The 6,000-nt window shown below is 51.7% G+C and overlaps 1 protein-coding gene across 8 annotated transcripts in view; it reads right to left on the reverse strand.

Annotated features, from left to right (window-relative positions):
* The window catches only part of NR2C1 (nuclear receptor subfamily 2 group C member 1), a 93,434-nt gene extending 89,938 nt beyond the window's left edge, over positions 1 to 3,496 (reverse strand). For 4 of the 8 annotated variants that reach the window (XM_075067048.1, XM_075067050.1, XM_075067032.1 and 1 more), the window contains exon 1: positions 3,251 to 3,496. The gene's annotated coding sequence lies outside the window, so the exon portion shown is untranslated. The remainder of the gene's footprint in view (positions 1 to 3,250) is intronic. The other 4 variants (XM_075067043.1, XM_075067040.1, XM_075067053.1 and 1 more) reach the window with 4 other exon arrangements.
* Positions 3,497 to 6,000: the final 2,504 nt, after the last annotated feature.

Consider the following 6,000-nt stretch of genomic DNA (forward strand, 5'->3'; position numbering starts at 1 on the left):
CAGCTTTTTTGGCACCAGGACCAAAGCTATGGAACTCATTAAAAGAGAAGATAAAAATGTCCACAAAGCTCACTGCCTTCCGAATGAAAAGTAAAACATATTTCTTTGATTTAGCTTTCTCACACCTACAAGTAAAAGCAGTAAAGAATACGAAAAGGAGGAAGAGAAATAAATCTGCTAAGAGACAACCCCAGGAGTCCTGGGGAAAAAAAAACAGAGAATAGTTAGATCACTGGCCTAACGGGATTTTTGTTCTCCCCGAGACATTCAGATATTAAGGTGACAGATGCCAATTTAAGATGATGTCTCTTTCCAATAGTCTAAGAATCATACACAGCAACTCTTTTCAGACAGGAAACACTGCCTTCAGAAAGCCGTTTCAAATTATAGGATGTAGCAAGTGCAGCAGGGAATGGCCAAACTGACTTTCCCCAAAACAGAAAAACTACAAAGAAAAATGTAAACAGAAAGACAATACAAAACAATGTTATTTCTTCTGACTCTGCAGTGGTTCCACATTTCATTTTTAACATTTTCTGTGGAAGAACTGCCCAGTTCCAACTGACTAAAATGTTGAGCTATAATTTTTTTTTAAATAAATAAGCATTAGCACAATGGGGTCCAGGTCCACAATTAGGGCTCCTACATGCTTCAATAATGCAAATAAATAAGAATAGTGCCACTGCCTACAATATTAGCATTCATAACTCCTTTCAGGAGTAGCCACTACCAGATACAAACACAAGATTTAAAATGCAGTCAATGAGTATCTCAGTGTTTGGCAAGAAGTCTGGCTAGCCTTGCCCTTTATTGAAGTCAATGTCCACTTTAACAAATGTATTTTGACAAAAATGAAAGTTATTACAGAATACATGTGTTTTACAGGGCACAGACTGTGCCTTTTGCATTTGACCAGTATCTAGCACATTTTGGGCACTAATGGGTACAATAAAAAAAAACCACACACACTGGGGCAAAATGAGTGGCAAACAGTAAGTCTGCTGTATCAATTATATAGGAGCCTGTCAACATTTGTAAGACAATTTCCATGGGAAAAAAGCAAACATCATTCTGGGATGTATTAGCAGGAGTACTGTAAGCAAAACATAAGAAGTAACTTTTCCGCTCTATTCCACACTGATTAGGCCTCAGCTGGAGTATTGTGTCCAGTTCTGGGTACCACATTTTAGGAAGGATTGGACAAATTAGACAGACTCCAGAGAAGAGCAACAAAAACAATTAAAGGTCTGGAAAACATGACCTAAGTGGGAAGATTGAAAAAACTGGGTTTGTTTAGTCTGGAAAAGAGAAGACTGAAAGGAGTCATGATAACAGTTTTTAAGTATGTAAAAGGTTGCTACAAGGAGGAGGGAGAAAAAATATTTTTCTTAACCTCTGAGGATAGGATAAGAAGCAATGGGCTTAAATTGCAGCAAGAGAGGTAAAGGTTGGACATTAGGAAAAACTTCCTAACTGTTAGAGTGGTTAAGCACTAGAATAAGTTGCCTGGGGAGGTTGTAGAATCTCCACGAGATTCCACAAGAGCAGGTTAGACAAACACCTGGCAAGAATGGTCTAGATAATACTTAATACTGCCATGAATGCAGGGGACTGGACTAGATCACCTCCAGAGATCCCTTCTAGTCCTAGGATTCTACCTTCATACCGTATTAAAAAGGAAAAACATCAGTCTTCACTAAATCTGCATGTAGTGTAGTTGCAGGCAGGTTGGTTTCAGGATTATAGAAAGACAAGGTGGGTGAGGTATTATTTTCACTAAACCTGGACAGTCAGGGGATTATCAGCAGAATGAAGTCTTACTCCCTCCAGATTTTGATTACTATTTTGTATGGAACAGATCTGAACTAACAACTTACACCAACCAACCCTGGATGCTTTAACATCTAGTGTCTTAGCTGGAGGGAATGGATTGTCTGTCCAACTCACACTGGCATCCAAATCAATTTGCAGCCTGATTGTATTAACCAAAACACTGAGTGGGAATGTCAACCAAGGAAGCTCGCCATGGCATCCATGACGAGCCTTCAAATCAGGTTTAATACATTGGTGGGACAAAATAGGGAAGAGTACTGCCAGTGAATGGCTTATACTGAACTTGGAGAACTTTTTAGTCTCTGGGATTGTCATGCAGGCACCTTCAGCAAGCACCAGGTTAAATTAACGGGGAACAGGAGAGAAAAGGGGCAGAGAGAAAACAAAGACCTTTCCTGTGTACCAGGCAAGCCTTCTGCTTAAAAACACTGCATTCAATTTGACAGATCTCCAAGTTGAAGGAGTCTTGATTTCAGTCACACACCTGGGCAGACAATGCCACTTTCTAGTAAAATGGCTGCTAGCAGGAGTGAACTTGTCCTCTGTATCGATTAGAAAGTTGATATTCAGCCCGCACATTTCACAGCCCACCCAAGGGAGTAGCTTTTTCCTCTGAGATGAAGGAGACAAAAGGCGAGGCGGAAGCAGCTTTCGCTTGACACCTCGCCAGGGAAAGTGGTTGGGGCGGCCTTTAATCCTGTCACTTGAAAGGTGGCGTTAGACAAGCCTCTCCGCCGGGGAGCAGTACGGGGCCCATGCAGCTCGGGTCGCGAGCGCCCCTGAGGCCGGCTTGCAGCTAAACAGCTCCCTACGGAGCAGCGGGACGGAGGCAGGGCCCAGCCTCCTTCTCCGCCCGAGCAGCCGCGGTCAAACCCGCACGGGACGCTCGGCCCCACACAAAATGGCTGCTGCGGCCGCCTCTGCGCTAACGGGGAAGGGGAGACCTGGGCGCTAACACTCGCACAGCCTAACGGGCCAGTCCCGCTCCCAACCTCCGCCCTCCCCAGTGGCCTCCGGGGGGCTCCCGCCCGGCGGGGAAGCGGGAAGCTCAGCCGCCGCCTCGGGTGGGCTGAGGAGCCAAAGCTGCCGCGCGGGGAGCTCGGCGCGGAGAGCCGCTCCCCATCCCCACTCCCGGGCGGGCGGAGCGGGCCCCGGGGCGCGGCCGGGATCCGGGGAAGGGAGACACAAGCTTTTCCTGTCAGGTGAAAGGTCAGGAGGACGCGGAGCCGCCGCCTGGGGAAGCCAGGACGGAGCCGACCGCCCAGGGACAGAGAAGGGGCCGCTTCCCCAGGTCGGGGCGCGGGACGAGGGGTGAGATCCGCCCCCAGGCAGCGCAGCGCCTCCGTGCTAGGCCTAGCATGAGCCGCTGCCGAGCCGGGGGCGGAAAGCGGCTGCAGGCCAACCCGGCCGCTCTCACCTGGCGGGCCCAGCTCCCGGCGGCCTCTCCTGGGGGGTTATTTGTCGGTGGCGGCTCCGGGAGGTCAGAGTTCGTGACCCCGCCCCTCCGCTCCGCGCGGCGCTCCGCCCTCCTCGCTCCTGTCCCCGACCCGCGCCTGCGCACACAGCGAGCCTGCCGGGAGGGGCGCGTGAGGCGAGCGCAGCTCGCGGACGGCGGTGGGAGGGAGCAGCAAGAAGCCGGAGCGGGCGGTGCGAGGACTCCAACGGAAGGGGCGAGGCCCCGGGAGCCACGTGAGGTCGTTGGGCGGGGCCTGTCCCCCACATGTGCGGTTCTACAGGCGGCCGGGACCCCACGTGAACACGGGGCGCGCCCCCAGCGCCGCTTGCTTTGCGGAACCCAGGGCAGAGAGCAGTGACCGTCCGCCCTGGCACAGCCCCTGACGGGTTCCGAGTGGCCATTAGTCAGTGCCGCCCACCTCTGACCTGCCGGGTTCTGAGGTTGTAGGGTGACTAGTTATTGACCAGAATGACCAATCAAAAAGGGACCCCAGCGGCTCCAGTCAGCACCTCCTGCACCATGAAAGCCTCATTTTTGGCCCCATCCCAGGGGCCTCACCCCCCCCCCCCAGTCCCCTGTACTGGATGACTCACACCCAGTGCTACGTTTACAATAGTGCCAGTGGCACCATGGAGCCAGGCCCATGCTCAGAAGGGGCCCCAGCCTGCTCTGCCTGCCCTGAGACCCTGCCAGCCCACTGGCTTCTCCCGCCATCACTTCCTCTTCTGGGTCTGCCCACTGGCCGGCCAAGGGCTCCTCTCTACCTCAAGTTCCACCTGCCAGCTTCTCTCTGGCTCCTGGTCTGATCCCTGTGCACCTCTGGCTCTGGGCAGTCTCTGCTTCCCACCACCTGTGAGGCTGCACCTGTCTCCCAGGAACTGAGCTGCCTGGGACCACCGATGCAGGAGCCTGGCCAGTGTCAGCCAATGCAGGGGGGACAGTGTGGGGGGCTTGGCTGGAGCCTGTATTGGGCAGGCCTTGGCGTGGCTGATCGTGCAACTCCTGAGGGGCTGGAGTGATTCTCCAGCCTGGGACCAGTCCTGGGGACCAGACCTCCAAAGGGCCGGTGAGTGTGGCCACTAGGCAGGGCGTGTGAGAGTGCATCTCTGGTAGGCCTGAGGGGGTGCTTGGCTGTGAGGGAGTAGGGAAGGTCTGTGTGATGGGGCACTAGGGAGTGAGGTTTCTGTGCGGGATGCTAGGCAGTTGTGGTGGGGCTGGGGGCAGGGGGCCAGTTGGTAAGTGTGGTGGTGTGCAGGGCACTGTGCATTTGTAGTAGGGTCTGGGGGGGCTCTGGCTGTAGAGAATTGGGGGTGGAGGTGTGTTCCAGTGTTGGGCTCAGGGGGAGGATGTGTGGCACAGCATGGACCCACCCCTGAGGGGAAGGAGCATGCTGGCAGCACAGGGCTGGACGGGCCATCGTGGGTCTGGCAACTACTGGTTTGTAAATAGTGCACTGGGCTGGGCGGAGTGGGGCCGCCCCTGCCATGCCATGCCATGCCATGCCCCTGGCCAAGTCCTTGCTCTGGGGACGAACCTCCTATCCCAATGCCATGTGCCACTGCCCCCATGGGAGCTCAAAAATGTGCTTGGCGCTGGGCCCACAAAAGGTTAATCTGGCCCTGCTCACACCCAACAACGTTCCAGGTTCACTCCCGTGCTCCTTCCCAGCAACTACTTCATTCTCCCTCAGTGCCTCTGTTACGCAACTCTCCCAAGCCTTTGCACTCTTTTCAGGGGTGTGGGAAATACATTTCTGTATTGTAGTTTAAATGAATTATTATTCAGAGATCTGTATTCATACACCTATTAAGAAATCTATTTGTTAAAAAACATTCCCAGAATCTTTTTTGTTGTTTGTATTGTTACAGACATACTGGCTGATAGGTATTTTGAAATAAATTACCCAAATAATAGAAACTGGCCTGATTATATTGTGTTGTTTTGACAGATAAAATATGCAGAATTTTAAAATATTGTGTGAAGAATTCCCCCAAGAGTAGCATATGTACTTAGCCCACAGGCCCCAATCCAAAGTAAAAAACCACCTCCTGCCACTTGAATGCTGTTCCAGCTGCAGCTGTTTCTAACATCACATGGGCAGCCAGCATGGATCAACCAAGTGGATGGTCTAAACCATGTCTATACTGATCATTTCCCATGGAGCTTCAGATTGGTGCGCACCGCTCCTGCGAGCATCCAGTGCCTGTTTTGGCCTGGTTTTTCCAAATTGCTCTGAGGGAGAATGTTGTTCCAACGGACTGCTCTATCATTGGTTTGGTACGGCGTGTAGGACTGAAGGTGCAGAAAATGGCAGATGTACGCAAATGGCTTCATGTCCTAATCTGGGTTTTGCTTAATGTGATTAAGAACATAAAAATAGCCATACTGGGTCAGACCGATACAGGCTCTATCTAGCCCAGTAGCCTGTTTTCAGACAGTGGCCAGTGTCCTATCCTTCAGAAGGAGTGAATAGAACAGGGCAATTTACTGAGTAAGCCATTCCCAGTCATACAGTCCCAGCTTTTGGCAGTCAGGGGTGTAGAGACATCCAGAGCATGGGGCTGCATCCTTGACCATCTTGACTAATAGCCATTGATAGATAAGTTTATGGAGGACAGGTCTAATTATTTTTGAACCTAGTTATAGTCTGGCCTTCACAACATCTCCCGGCAGCGAGTTTCACAGGTTGACTGTGCACGGTGTGAGGAAGT

This window comes from Chelonoidis abingdonii, chromosome 1 (genome assembly GCF_003597395.2).
Source record: "Chelonoidis abingdonii isolate Lonesome George chromosome 1, CheloAbing_2.0, whole genome shotgun sequence".
NCBI classification, from domain to species: Eukaryota; Metazoa; Chordata; order Testudines; family Testudinidae; genus Chelonoidis; species Chelonoidis abingdonii.